Source organism: Cibotium barometz, chromosome 36 (genome assembly GCF_041138505.1).
Source record: "Cibotium barometz isolate CiBa-2024 chromosome 36, ASM4113850v1, whole genome shotgun sequence".
Lineage (NCBI taxonomy): Eukaryota > Viridiplantae > Streptophyta > Polypodiopsida > Cyatheales > Cibotiaceae > Cibotium > Cibotium barometz.
The window spans coordinates 12481694-12495388 of NC_141081.1; the positions used below are offsets into that span (position 1 = coordinate 12481694).

Below are 13695 nucleotides of genomic sequence, written 5' to 3' on the forward strand. Positions count from 1 at the left end.
CCCGTCAATCTCGAGCGTGGAGGCAGTGCTCTCTGGTATCCTTGTGACTCGGATTTTGAGGCACCGGATCCGTCGCATCTTCTCTTCATCAAGAGTAGACTGCATCATGTGTACATCTTCTTGTACCTCCTTCTTGATGTTCTTCTTCATCACTTGTACATCTTCTTGCACCTCCTTTTTGATGTTCTTCTTCATCACTTCTACCCATCCTTCGCGGGCCGCCTCCATTTTCCCCTCGATTGTGTGGGTGAGGGTTTTGGTGATGTAGCGAAGGCGTGGCTATTCATGACTGTGTGACGCCTGAAGGCTGCACAGCCTACATGTATGAAGATGCCAGCCGCAAGATCTCCACACCAGACTAAGCGGGCTGGTACACACAGGCTGGCGCACATGGGCAAGCGGGTCTTGCACACGGGCTGGTACGCGCAGGCAACAGCAGTCGGCCAGGTGTACGCGCAGGCCAGCGCAAGTGCACCAGGTATAAACAAGCGCAAGCGACCAAGTTCATGCGCAAGCGGCAGATCCTTGTACATAGGCGGACGGGTGGCATGAAGGTGGCGCAGGATTTAGCGAAAAGCAAACGCGTGGAGGTTTTTTTTTTTTAGCTTTCGTTTTTTTTTAAAAAAACCCGCGCCTTGTTTGTCTTTGCTTTCGTTTTTTGCTGAACCTTAGTGAAAGGGTTTAAAAAACCCAAGTATTGCTTTATAAGTGTTTTTTTAAAGAAAAACAGAATATATATATATATATATATTACCAAACAAAAAAAAACACAAAAGCAAAAGCTAAGTAAGCTTTTGGGAAAGCCTATAAATTCCCCTCAAGGAGGCTTCTTGCCACACATCTCTCGAGCTCTCTAGCACCCTTCTTTGTGCAAGATCAAACTTTTCTCTCATCTTGCCCTCTTTAAGATGTCGACCCAAGAATCCGAGTTGGAGCCCATTCCCGAACGTGAAGACCTACCGGCTATGAAAGCCAACGATGGCGATCTTTTCGACGATTTTGTTTCAAAATCAGATTTCCAAGAGTTTAAAGTTGCTCTCGAAGCTTCTTCCTCGGAATGTCAAGCACAAGTCGCCGCGCAGATGCAAGCTTTACAAAACTCCATCTCCTTGTTGACCACTACCCTAGCTACTCTTTCGGGTATGAATACTTTGGCATTTACTTTAGGCCCCAATATTACTCCGGAACAGTTTGGGGACAAGCAAAAGCAGCGTACCAAGGAGATAGTGGACACTTGGCTACATAAGTGGCAAGTCCATTTTCAGTTTCATCCATAAAGAACCAATTAGCAGCAGGTTTCCTCTCAGGCAAAGCTTTGCTTTGGTGGAAAGAACTCAACCCTAAACCAACGACTTGGGCACAGTTCAAAGAAGTCTTCAAGAAAGAATTCCTCAAGAAAGAGGATGACTATGATATTGTTGCCCGGTTTGCTACTTTGACCATGACCTTGCAGAACCTCACTTATGAGGTCTACCTCCAGAAATTTAGGGACTTGCAGATGAAAGCTACGAAGATTCAAGATGGATTCCACCACTCTTTTGGGTTTCTTCGTAGCCGGTTTACCTGACTCATACCGTTTACAGGTTAAAAACAACAAATGCAAAACTTTGGACGAGGCCATTCATTCCGCTCGTATCTATGATGATACAATGGTCTCTTCCAAGTCTAAACCCGTAACCGAGCAGGGGAACAAGCACAAAAGGAAGTTCTCCGCACTAATGGCTAGCACAACAGAAGGAAAGTCTTCGGACCAACCTTCGAAGAATTCTATTTCGACCCCAGTAAAGAAAAAACGTCTCCTTAAGGCTTTGAAGCTCAAGAAGGAGGGACGTTGCTTCATCTGCGAAGAAAAAGGACATATGCGTAACAAGTGCCCGAAGCAAAAGGATGCAAAGACCAACGCAGGACCCAAGCCAAAGGCAACTAACCAGTTGTCTTTGACAGGTACGTCAGTTACTGTACTTTCTCGTCCTAGTTCATGTTTTTATTGTCTATTCAACTCTAAAGTTTTTGGCATGCATGATCTTCTCCGAGTTTATGGAGAAGTGAATGGCCATAGAATCCACATCCTTCTAGACCCAAGCAGCTCACACAACTTTGTTAATTACAAACTTGTGCAGAAATTGGGTCTTGACGCAACACCCAACGATCATACCTATGAGGTACGCCTACCTGCGGGTCGGCAAGTATGGGATCAAAAGGTGGAGACGCTACCGATCCGGATTCAGGACTACGAAGATACTCTAGAGTGCTATATTATGCATCTAGAGCATGTAGACTTGTTATTAGGGATTGAGTGGTTTAAGACTCTTCAAGTCCAGACAGATTGGTCTAGTCATATTTTTTCTTTTGAACATAGGAACACCCAATATAGTATCTTAGGTGATTGTATACATCCCTCTCAGGGACCTCTTGTAAATACAGTTGATTTTGGAAATATAATAATTTCTTCCTTATATAATGCTTTCCATCATCTCTTGATTCCACTTTCTTCATTTCTCATACCTTCTATGGATGTCAATGAATTAAGTGTGTTTGAAAGCAAAGAATTAAAGAAGATACTTGATTTGTTTCAAGATGTATTTCCTAAGGAACTGCAATCAGGCTTACCACCTGACAAGACAGTCGATCATCGTATTGACCTGGTCCCTAGTGCTCACCCTGTTAGTATTCCACCTTACAAGATGAGCCAAGCTAAGGAAGATAAGTTGGCCAAACTCCTCGCAGATTATTTGAGGATGGGCCAGATCCGTCCAAGTAAATCACCTTGGGGTACACCTGTGTTACTTAGGAGAAAGAAGGACAACACTTGGAGAATGTGTATAGATTACAAGAAATTGATCAAGTTGACAATTAAGAACCGTTATCCTCTCCCTAGATCAGATGACCTAATTGACCGGTTAGCCGGAGCGAAATATTTCACGAAGATAGATTTACGAATTGGTTATCACCAGATACGTATTCATGAAAGGCATGTCGATAGAACCGCCTTTCGGACTAGATATGGCCATTACGAGTTTTTCGTATTACCTTTTGGGTTAACCAATGCTCCAGTCACTTTCCAACAAACGATGAACGATCTTTTTCGTGAACATTTGGGAAAATTTGTGGTGGTGTTCCTGGATGATATTTTGATATATAGTCGTACTCTTGAGGATCACGTTAGACACCTCACGATTGTCTTAACTATTTTAAGACAGAATCGATTGTATACCAAATTAAGGAAATGTCAGTTTTTTATGACAGACATCATTTACTTGAGACACAAGATCACTAGAGATGGATTGAGCATTGACTATGACCGAGTTCAGAAGATTCTGGCCTGGGCTATATACCGCAGAAAGTGAAACAACTTCGTTCTTTTCTCGGTTTTGTTGTTTTTCTTCGAAAATCTGTGCGGGAGTACTCTCAGCTCACACTACCGATGATCGACTTGTTGAAAGGTCCTGGACGTAAGTCGAATCAGCTTATCACTTGGAATAACAATCTGCATATGGCCTTCATACTTTTGAAAAACCCAAAAACATGTTTCCACATGAAACAAAGACCTGTTTCAGCAAACATCGGGTGACCTGTTTTCCGATTAAACATCTGGTTAGGCCCAGCATGAAACCCATGTCCTGTTTCCACGTGAAAACATTCTCGGCACATACTCAAATGTAGGGCCAATACAACACAAACAAAACAGAGAACTCTTACTGAGTATGTCTGGCTGTATTTATGCCCCACAACAATGTTACATAGGTATGCCCAAAACTACAAGTCCCTCTGTTCCTTCCAAGCAGGAAGAAAGCAATCTGCTCCATGGGTATGCACCCATGAGAGCTTGCGTTGCTCCCATGCCAAGAAACATAACCAGGTTACCTTGTACTTGCAGCCAATAACCCATGTACACAGTGTACTTGCCCTGCTTTTCAGTACAGCCACGTGCAGTCCATCCCTCCGTTTGCAAGCGAAAGAGCAACCGTAGGCAGTTCAGCCCTCCGCCTTCTTTATCCATAGAAAAGTGCCTGCTTCAGCCCGCCAGTCCCTCTTGTTTTTCCACCAAAAAAAAAGAGGCGCCTAAAAGCAGCCCACCAGTCCCTTCTTAGAAAAAGCACACACGTGGCCCCAATAATGGCATATGGGCCACGTTTACTTTCATAAAGGGTATTATCAAGTTTTTAAAGGTTTTTAAAATCTTTTGTCCCCTCCCCCCACATGAGGTTGTGAAAAAGGGACCTTTATAAAACCTTGAGTCATATTTGACTTCCAAACCAATGCCATTCACACTGTCCACCATGTCCCGTGCACACCAGCATACTGTCCAGAGGAAAACACAGGGTCGTGGCATACCCCCCTCTTGAAAAATAGCAAGCGTCCTCGATTGCACTCAATGGCACAATAAGGCATCTTATGAACAAAGACGCCCCATATGACAAAAGCAATGGCCCTCCACTGCATCTGGGTGATGAAACAATCATCCTGCACAATATGGCCACACCGTCACGTGAAAGTGAAACAACTTTTGCTTGTTCCTTCAGAACCTGGAGCAAAAGTCTAAAACCAAGTGGAAACATGTAACCTGTGTTAGCCAAAAACAAAACCATGCATCATTCTACATATGACACATGCATTCGCAAACAATATGCTCCTCAAGATACTCTACCTACTCTAAAGTAACAGCCTAAGGGCTACTCGCAAGCCTTATGCCCATGGACATCCTGCGGGACCCTCGACTGGTGGTACAACATGAGCATATGAAAGCACTCAATGCATCCAAACAATACATCCACTAAGTACTTCCCGCATATGTCCCTCTTGATGCTTTACCCACTCTGCTTATGGCCATCCCGCAAGAGCCACACCCAGTGGTGCATGCTTGAACATAATAAAGTACTTGATGTAGCATACCAACATACATGCCTCACACAACACAATCCAGAGTATTCCCAATGTATTCTCAAAGGTACCAGGATCCAATGGCACCAGAATAAAATAATACCTCAAAAAGTGTATGCATACATGCACAAATAGAGTTCAATCCATATATCCATGAACCAAACCAACTCCAGGACTGCTCGCAAGACTTATGCCCTCCATAGAGTCTCAAAGTGTTAGCTTAGGTTGCCGCAGACTTTGAGCTCAGCCAAACCATGTCATTCCAAAGGAGACCAACTCCACAAATAGCATCATCTCAATATCCAATTGACCAACACCCTGGTCAAGAACAGCCAGAACCATATGACAAAGATTAACATCCCAATCTTCCTCAATCATACCTTAGTTTCAAAGGCAAAAACTATCTCTGTTACCCTTAGGTGTAGACAGAGTTATCCATAGTTACAGTTATAGTTCATGGTGCGGCTGACTGTGAACCATACCCAACTTTACCATCTCATGTGACTAGTACACAATATCATAAAAGTCCCATAAGCAGATGTACTGTCAGCTATCAGTACCTTCAAGTGAATACAAAAATGTCACCAAGCGACTCCTAGATGACAATTGAGCCTGTCTATAACAAGGGAGCTGAGGTGCTACCCCCCTCTTGAGCATCAAGCAATGCTCCAGACCCCAACTCTGCTGAACCTGAATGAGCCATTGCAAGAGTCGGCTCCAACTCAAACGCATCAAGATAAAGCTGCAATACCTGAGGTGAATCTGCTAAGTCACCCTCCTCCATCCACTTCGCATCCATCGGTGAATAGTTCTTGAACTTCACAAGATAGCGACGGGAAACTTTACCTCATACCTTTCTTTCCTTGTGTGCCAGTATCTGCTCGGGAATAAGAACCTCATCAAGTTCCTCCGCTTCCGTCTGAGCCTCATCTGATACATCCTCAAGCACCCAAAACTTGCTTGCACTCCACCCAAGTCGTAAGCACAAGTCCTTGATAAAGCATAGTAGACCACCACTGCTAAACATAGAAAGAAGCTGCCTTATGAACCAATGAAGCCTCCGTGAAGATACCGCCGGTGACAAAGTGTCAAAAGCCATAGCCTTCAACCCATCTTTTGCACCATAACACTTCAACTACTTCTTGTCCTTGGTGTCTTTTCTCCTAAGCTTCATCCTTAACTTTTGCTCTTCACCTCATATAGGCAAAGACACATAGTCCTGCACTACCTCCTACACTTCCTTTTCACTTTCCACATGTTGAAGCTTTTGATGTGACTCTCATGAGACAACCACAAGCTTGCCGCCTTAGGAAAGTTGGCGATTGTCCTAACCAGAGCAACCACGAACTCGCCTACTTGAGAAAATCGACGATGTCCCGGCAACGAAACCTTGTAAACCGGCCTCGGTCTTCATACAAAACCAAAGGGCGGTGCAAAAACAAACTTGCACTTAAAACACTTTAACACCTTTGAAGACCTAGAAAAGGGGAAAAAAAAAACAGGGAGAGCTAGAGTGTTCCTGCAAACCATAGTCACCAGGGAACGGGAACGGATATGGGAACGAGGGGTCAATCCGGAACAGGAACAAGACCCCTTGCAATCCGGAACGGGTTCGGGAACGCCACATCATCATACTTCAATACACATAAGTAGACAAATACACATAAGTAGACATTTCCACTTCCTAGCTCCTACGTGTGTGTGTGTGAGAGAGTGAGTGAGAGAGCGAGGAGAGCGAGTAGAACTCTATATGAATGTATGTGTGAGAGAGAGCTCTCTGTTGGAAAGATATTGCCTTGGAAGTTGGAATGTGTACACTGTAGCAATTTACATGTTTAACAGAGGATCAAAGGTACGTTTTTTTGTTTAACGTTAATCAAGATGTTTTTTTACGTTTTGGAATGTCTGTTCGCACTTCTTTTAAACTATCAATTTTTTTAAAAAGGAGTCCAAACTTTGGGCACCCTTTAAAAAAGGCCCAAATTTTGGGCCTTTTTTAAAGGGTGCCCAAAGTTTGGGCCCCTTTTAAAAAAGTCACGATTAAAAAAATTTCAGCGTCACAAAAACAGCCGTTCCCGTTCCCTCACGTTCCCCCGTTCCTATGTTCACACAAAAGCCGTTCCTCCGTTCCTATGCTATGGAACGGCGTTCCCCCGTGACTATGCTGCAAACAGTACACGGACACCGATTGACCCCAAAACGCAATGGCGCCCCTTGCGGTATTTCTTTAATTGACTATAAAAGAGCTTTGATTACAATAAGACTGGAAACTCAACCGTCACAGTAGAACTCATGACGCCTGCAAAGACCCTTCATCATGGCTTCTTGTCTTCTCGGCATCCACAAACAAGTCCAGCCATTGTTCACATCAAAAGACTCTTTCACATAAGTCTTGTATACAAAAGCTTTCTCCCATAATCAGGGCTGCCACAACCATCCATAGCCTCTCACCCTATGAACAGCATCACACCCTGACATATCTAGTGCTCCTACATCACAACAAAGACTCCCAAACTGTTTTCCAAAAGAGAACTCGCATCACAGCAGAGCATACCATACAGTCGACACACCTGTACCAACCCTCTCTGCCTTCCAAGGGTACTATCCATCTCAACCATGGATTCCCGAACCCCTGACACCTGTCCAATCAGCACAGCAAGGCTGCACCAAACATGTGTCCATTCCTGTACCCTCTGCCTACATGTGACCTATCTCCTGGAGAAACCCAAAAACATGTTTCCACATGAAACAAAGACCTGTTTCAGCAAACATCGGGTGACCTGTTTCCCCATTAAACATCTGGTCTAGCCCAGCATGAAACCCATGTCCTATTTCCAAGTGAAAACATTCTCGGCATATACTCAAATGTAGTGCCAACACAACACACAAACAAAAGAGAGAACTCTTATTGAATATGTCTAGCTGTATTTATGCCCCACAACTATGTTACATAGGTATGCCCAAAACTGCAGGTCCCTCTGTTCCTTCCAAGCAAGAAGAAAGCAATCTGCTCCATGGGTATGCACTCATGAGAGCTTGCGTTGCTCCCATGCCAAGAAACATAACCAGGTTACCTTGTACCTGCAGCCAATAACCCATGTACACAGTGTACTTGCAGCCACGTAAAACAGCCCATAAACAGTCTCAAAACATCCCGGCTGTGTGCCTCCTTCCAAGAGATTGAAATAGCGTGTGCTGCCACTTCAGCCCACCAGCCTTCCCTTGAGAAAAAGCGCACACATGCAGTTGCAGCTGGCCTATTGCAAATAAGTAAAGAACCTGCTGTTCAGCCCCTATGCGCCCCTGCAAAACTACCCGCCTGTCTTCCAAAAACCTGTGTCAGCCCTCAGCATGTAGCCGCCGACAGTCACTGGAGAGAGAAAGAGAGAGGGAACATGTGCCGTAGCTCCAGCCCGCCTCTTCCTGCTGTTCAACCCTCCACCTTTTAACTAATAGAGAGGCGCCTGCTGTAGCCCTGCTTTTCAGTACAGCCACGTGCAGTCCATCCCTCCGTTTGCAAGCGAAAGAGCAACCGTAGGCAGTTCAGCCCTCCACCTTCTTTATCAATAGAAAAGTGCCTGCTTCAGCCCGCCCGTCCCTCTTGTTTTTCTACCAAAAAAAAGAGGCGCCTAAAAGCAGCCCGTCAGTCCCTTCTTAGAAAAAGCACAGACATGGCCCCAATAATGGCATATGGGCCACATTTACTTTCATAAAGGGTATTATCAAGTTTTTAAAGGTTTTTAAAATCTTTTGTCACCTCCCCCCACATGGGTTGTGAAAAAGGGACCTTTATAAAACCTTTAGTCCTTTTTGACTTCCAAACCAATGCCATTCACACTGTCCACCATGTCCCCGTGCACACCTACATACTGTCTAAAGGAAAACATAGGGTCGTGACAACGGTGATGCCCAGATCTAGGGCTGTTTTAACCCTCCACTCAGGATGGAACTCTTGGAGCTGGAACATATCTAGAGAGGAGATGTCACAGACAATGCATTTTGGTCTTCCTCATCTTTCATGTGGGCTGAAAACCCTTCTTCATTTGCTGGGTCTGCATGCCGACATACATGATCCCCTCGGGCTGCATGCCCTCTCATAACATCTGGTCGGGCTGCATGCCCCCTCACATTACTTGTTCGGGGTGCATGCCCTCTCACAACATCGTCATAAGTCCTGTCAACGGGATTGCCGTGTGAAAACCCACTTGCCCTCATCATCAAAAACAACATCACCACGGCTTTTCAAATATGCAAAAGCCAACTCTCAAGATTTCTCAACCCCCATCTGTTGAACAATCGCATCAAAAGTGACCACATCTGCCTTAACTTGAGACTTAGACTCAATAACCTTTGTACATCCGGGTACCTTTGTAAAGCACCGAGCTCTTCAAGCTCATTCATCAAAGCATCAAGATCTTGCTGATCTTTAACCCTGGCAGCTAACTATGAATCATTACCGGCCAAAGCCCCAACACGGTCTCTGTATACTCTTCCCGCATGCGGCGAACATGAGTGATAGAATCCTCCACAAATTGATCTAAATGGCTGGCCATGATGTACTTACCAGATTCTTCAGATAGAAAAAGAATTTTTGTGCCCCAGAATCGCTCCCTACTTTTAGAAGTCATCTCCTGTCTATACATATACACCAGGGCCTCTGTTGTGGGTGTGCCTGCCCTTATTAGGTGTTTTCTCATTTTTTCCCACTCTCCGTATTTTTTCCCCATACTTTTCCCATTTTTTCCATGGCTTTGGGGGGGAGTCACGGGCTGGCAGACGCATCTCCTCTGGCCGACCATGCACGTCCTCATTTCTGACCTAGCCGACTCAAGGTTGCTGGCCAACTGGTCTTTGAGGGCTGGTCGTGGAGATCTGTCCACTGTCAGCTGCCTCTGGAGCAGGCCGACTGCTGCCTGGGGTCCATATAAAATGGACCCCCACAGCCCATGCCATTGTATCACTTATTCGGGATTCCTGTGTATATATAGAGTACATACCCAGCCATACTCTTGTCTGCGTTTTTTCTCCTTCTGCTCCCAGTTTAGTGTGTTGCAGGCTGGCACTTGTCTTCTACGTGGGCCCTTGTTCAACGTGGAGTCCTGCACGTGTTTGCTCTCAGATGTGTGTCTCATATTCCACTGTGCATTCCGACATGGTATCAGAGCACAAGGCTGCTTGAAGATCCTGGAGAGGTGGAGAGCTTGCAGGACTGTTGAAGCCCTTGAAGATCCGAGAGACTTGGAGATTCAGGACTGTTCGTGATTGGTGCTGATCGAAGGCATCGGTGGACCGTACGGGACGTGGAGAAGCGAGGAGTAAGCAGTTCAAGCCTCATCTTCATTGTGTTTCCCACCCACCCTCCCTTCAGAAGACCAAGTTCACCCCCCCCCCCCCCCCCCCCCCCCCCCCGAGGAGCGGGACTGTTCGTGTTTTTAGTGCTATTTGGGAACCCTTGTGGGCCGTTCGGGACGTGGCGAAGCAGGGAGCAACAAGTGCAGCTTCGTCTTCAGGTTTTGTTCCCACCCACCCTCCCCATTCACACGACTAAAGTTCACCCCCCGCAATGGCAGATCTATTAGAGATGGCCGAGAGGCATGTGAAGATCCCGACACTCCCCACGTTCCCAGTGGACCATCAGTTGGACGGGAACAACTACGACATATGAAAGGTTATGATGTAATCTGTTCTGGAGTCTTACGACCTCACTGATTTCATCGTTGTTGGGGTTCCACGGCCGGAAGTAGAGGAAGGGAAGGTACCATCGATTCGAAAGGACCGGGAGGCACAGGCACAAATGTGGGATCGTGTCAACGCCAGGGTCCGTTCATTTATCTTCCTCAACTGCACACCGCAGGTAATCAATCATGTAAAGCATATGACGCTAGCCAGAGGTATATGGCAGCATTTGGCTTCTCTTTACAATAGGGTATCACCCATAAAGAGGATTTCCTTTTGAAAGTACAGATGCGGGTTATGAGCCCTGCAAAGTCGTTGACGATGCGGGAGCATATTAACAAGCTGCAGGCTCTTCAGCAGGAAGTTCTTCAGGCTGGGAAGGAGATATCGTCAGAGGACATGGCCATATCGTTGCTGTCATACTTGCCCTCTCAGTACTCAGCATTTCACTTGTCTTTGATTACCAGTGGCAGGCTCAGCACCATCACGTGGGAGGAGCTTGTGTCCATGGTCTTGGACCAGGAGGAACGATTCACGAGGTTCGGAGGTTCGGAGGTTCGGAGGCCTTAACTGGCCAACGGTCGAAAGGCCGTAACACGGGCAAAGGGAAGGCTTCATCTGAGAAGTCTTCTCAGAAGAAGTCCGTTACTGACCGCGAGAAACTAAAGGCAGAGAGGACCTGTAATGATTGTGGCGAGAAAGGCCACTATTGGAAGCGATGTCACAAGCGGAAGACCAAGAAGAGTGAAGATTCCTCAGCAACAATCATGAAGACTCCGGCTTTTGTGCACCTGGAGGTGATGGACACCGATGTTTCATTTTCTTCAAGCAGGGAGGAGGTTGGAGGATTCTCCGCTACGGATACTCGGGAGTGGATTCTAGACAACGGTGCTTCCAAACACATGACTCCTTCCCGTTCAGATTTACAAGATCTCTGCAGGTATTCTGGTCACATTCTTACTGGGGATACATCCACTATCCCAGTTCATAGTGAGGGCAGGTTGGAGATAGTTCCTGATGGGCAGAGGGGGGAAGCATTCCTCCCGGGTGTTGTATGTTCCGTCACCTGGTTTTCATCTGTTGTCAGTGCATCAGGTTTGCAAGACTGGCGTACGGGTGGAGTTTGATGAGAATTTTGTTGCTCTCCGGGACAAAGCAACAGGCCAGGTGGTTTGGGAAGGCAGAATGGAGAATGGAGTTTACAAGCTTTCAGCACTCTCTCTCCAAGGTCCTCGGGATTGTGATGAATGGTAGTCTGGTAATGGCCACTTAAGCGTGGATATGCTACAGGTGCAGGCTTTCCGGGACTAGATAGTGGATAGCTTGCCAGTTGATGGCAGCAGTTGGCAGGAGCTTTCCAGTACTGATGTTGGTGGTTCTTGTGTTCGTCAATCAGAGGAAACTAAACAGGTAACTTATACTCTGATGTCTCGCAGTATTCACGACAAAGATACTCCTGTAGATGAGGATGTTCTTTCCACGGGGACCTCTCGGAAAGCCAGGCAGGTGGCAGTTGATTACTTACAGAAGGAGGTACATACTCCAGGCTTTGTGGTTCCGGATTCAGAGGGGGTGGTTGATAGGTTCCAGAAGGCCTTGCATGGTCTTCAGCAGGTTTCCAAGACTTGGCTTTACACCGTAATAGGTGTTGATCCTTGTGAGCAGTGTGATGCCTCTTTGACTCAAAAGCAGAATGGTTCATTGATCTGGTTGATGGACACCAGATTGGACAGGAGCTTCCTGATGAGGCAATTGAGCTCATAGTTGCACATGACTCTTTGGGTGGCAGGATTGTGTATCCTGTGGTTTCTGCGGCATGCGAAGGATCATGGACTCTTTTACACAAGAGGGGGATTGATGGATGGAGTCTGACTCCACGGTTGGAGTGACTCAGATTGGGGAGGAGATCCGGACACGAGGAGATCTACTTCAAGCCTAGAAGCAGTTTTTTGGAGCAGTTAGAGGCAGTCATCTTTTGCCTGGTTGTTGACAGAGGCAAAGTACCGGGCTGCTTGTGATGGTGCTTGTGAGGTGGTGCGGATGCAGAGGTTGCATTGCAAGATTGAGCTTCCACTGGTGGAACCCATGGTTATCCAAAGGCACTTTGTTCGTGAACAAATCGTTTTGCTGATGACATCTTGCTAGGGTTCTATTCAACGGAGGGCAGTACAGTGGACCTCTTCACGAAGTCGTTATCTCAGGATTTGCTCAGGCGGCACCCCAGCTCCCTGTGGTTGGTTTCACAGCCAAGAGCTAAGAGTGGGTGTTAGAAGTCATCTCCTGTCTATACATATACACTAGGGTCTCTGTTGTGGGTGTGCCCGCCCTTATTAGGTGTTTTCTCATTTTTCCCCACTCTCCATATTTTTCCCCATACTTTTTCCATTTTTTCCATGGCTTTGGGGGGCAGTCACGGGTTGGCAGGCGCATCTCCTCTAGCCGACTGTACACGTCCTCATTTCTCACCTGGCCGACTCAAGTTGCAGAGAAGAGAGAAGAAATCAGCTTTGCACAATACACCACACTAGGGGACAAAAGATGGGCTAACACCCCCCCCCCCCTCTTTATGGTTAGATTACCAAAAAGGAGTCTACTTCAGATACAACCTTGTGGGTGCCCAAGGATTCTCCACTGGCATGCACCTGAATCTTCCAGTACAATATGAAAACAGAAACAGATCATATGCTAAATTCAGTGTTCCTCAACGGAACTAGAGAGCTTTCCTGGCTTAAAGCACATGTAGGACAGCCATGGACAGCCCACGGCATTCCCACATCAGCCCAAGTCAGCCCTATATGGTTATCTCCAACCCTCTCAAGCCCACATGGACAGGGAAAGTTGACCAGCCTCAAGGGGCTGTACCAGCAGTCGACCAGCCCTCAGAGGTTTCGAAAGGAGTCAGCCAGTCACCTTTTCATGCCAAAGGAAGTCGGCCAGCACATAGGAAACAGTCCACAAGTCGACCAGCCCTCTGGCACCATCAGGAGAAGTCAGCCAGTAGCTTTTTTGCCTAAAAGCACTCGGCCAACAGCTTTTTTTTGCCTGAAAGAAGTCGGCCAGCACATAGGAAGGTTCATATCAAGTCAACCCGCACACAAGAAGGTTTGGATCCAAACGGCTAGCAATGTCTGCTCTCCA

The 13695-nt window shown here is 46.4% G+C and overlaps 1 protein-coding gene across 1 annotated transcript in view; it reads right to left on the reverse strand.

Moving 5' to 3' along the window:
* LOC147617497 (myb-like transcription factor family protein) overlaps positions 1-13695 on the reverse strand; it is an 86299-nt gene that overhangs the window by 69490 nt on the left and 3114 nt on the right. The gene's annotated exons all lie outside the window — the stretch shown is intronic.